This window comes from Leptonychotes weddellii, chromosome 9, assembly GCF_054177405.1.
Source record: "Leptonychotes weddellii isolate Sample4059 chromosome 9, ASM5417740v2, whole genome shotgun sequence".
Lineage (NCBI taxonomy): Eukaryota > Metazoa > Chordata > Mammalia > Carnivora > Phocidae > Leptonychotes > Leptonychotes weddellii.
This window is the reverse complement of record NC_138377.1, coordinates 65,827,066-65,829,033: the sequence shown is the minus strand read 5'-3', so window position 1 is coordinate 65,829,033 and position 1,968 is coordinate 65,827,066. Positions and strand designations below refer to the sequence as shown.

The 1,968-nt window shown below is 45.6% G+C and overlaps 1 pseudogene; it reads right to left on the bottom strand.

Moving 5' to 3' along the window:
- Window positions 1–504: 504 nt before the first annotated feature.
- Window positions 505–1,422, bottom strand: LOC102729123 (bax inhibitor 1 pseudogene; annotated as a pseudogene).
- Window positions 1,423–1,968: the final 546 nt, after the last annotated feature.

The following is a 1,968-nucleotide window of genomic DNA, read 5'->3' as shown; positions in this document are numbered from 1 at the left end:
TGCTGATCTCTGTGACCTCCAGGAGTAAGTCCAGTCAAAAACCAAAGCAGCTTACAGGTTTATGATTCTGCATCTCCAGATGGCAGAATCATCCCAGGATTTAAATCCAAGCCCAGGGGGCACCTGGGTGGCTCAGTTGTTAAGCTTCTGCCTTTGGCTTAGGTCATGATCCCAGGGTCCTGGGATCAAGCCCCACATCGGGCTCGCTGCGGGGCTCCCTGCTCAGTGGGAAGCCTGCCTCTCCCTCTCCCACTCCCCCTGCTTGTGTTCCCTCTCTTGCGGTCTCTCTGTCAAATAAATAAATAAAATCTTAAAAAATAAATAAATAAATACAAGCCCAGACCAGAGAAATCCTTTCCTTCCTTTTTGACATAGGACCAGGCTAGGTCTTTCAATTAATTATACTCTCTACAAATATTTACCAAATGCATTTCATATTCACTCACTGGGCCTGCATTTAAAGGGCAAGTAGAATAAAAAAATACACTTTTCTCAACATGGAATCATACTTACAACCATATATTTTTTTTTCTGATGCTTTTCATTATCACAAAACACACCACCTGCAATGTGTGCGAAGAGGAAATGAGGGGTGGAGGGAGAGAGGTCAAAATGGGAAAGGCTGCATGGTCATTTCACTTCTTCTCTTTCTTCTTGTCCTTCTCATTCATAGCCAGGATCATCATGAGCTTTCTGAAGAGAGTAATGAAATCTAAGAAGAGGTCAACGCAGTGCCAGATATAATCCTTATCTCCATTTTCAGCCTTTTCAATAATGAGTTGAGTATCAAAAAGGACAAAGCCACACATGGCCACCAGCCCCACATACAGGTTTGCCTGGAAAAGCCAAATGGATCCAAAGAAAAGTTCCCCAGGGAAGACAAGAGCATCAGGCTCATGGCTGACATCAAGACACCTCCCAGAAAGAGGTAGCTCTGGCGCCTGGCATACAGGGCTCTCAGGGTGAAGCAGGTGAAGATCATTGCTGTGCCCATGAAGGCGGTGGGAAGAATGCTGGGGTTGATAGCAATGCACAGCTCCAGAGCAGGGCCTAGGCCAACTCCTGTAAGGAAAGCAAATCCAGCAAGAAGTCCCAGTCTTTTTTGCTCAGGTTCATGGCTATGAGGTGTTGTCATCAGCCAAATCATCAACCCCAGGGAGCCCAAGGCAGAGAGCAGGCCAGCCTGAAGGAAATGAGTGACCACGCGGACATAGGCCCCCGTGGCCGCCACAAACATACAGAGGGCGAAACTGGCATAGACCTTCTTCAGGTGCTGCTGTGTCGAGGGGGTTATGTGGGAAAATTATAAGAGTGCATCAAAGTTGATCTTCCGATCAAATATGTTCATGATGCCAGAGTCTGTGGGACACAGTCTCCGCTCAGCCTCCCAGGAGCCTACACAGCTCTTCTAACACCGGATGTGCTTCTACTCACAACCATATTAAGAGAGGTACAAGAGACCTAAGGTGCTGGGGTTAGAAAGGTAAGTAAGACACGGACCCTGCCTCTCCTTGAGAAGAGGGGCAATGTTAAACAACAAAGTATAAGAAACATGAGAAGATTTTGTAGAAGCCTGCATAAAGTTCCATAGGAAGAAGGGAGACTTGACTTGGACTGATTGTCCACAGGCAACAAATTATCCATCCCTCCATTCCTCCCTCCCTCTGTCTCTTCATCCATCTATCCATCCATTAAACAAATGTCTGTGGTTAGTTACTGTATCCAAAGCACTGTGCTAGAGGTTCCAAATGCAAAGAAAATAAAAACACATCCTTCTTGAAGGAGTGTTAACTTGGCATAGGAGATGAAACAGGTAAGCATGGAATGTTAATAGTCTCTTCATGGGCCACTTCTTTGTGACAAGGCTAAATGGACTCTCTACCTTGGATTCTCTCTAACAGTAATCTTGTGAGGTAGACATAGTTATCCCCATTTTACCAGTTAGGAAATTGAGGTTCAGAAGTGTTA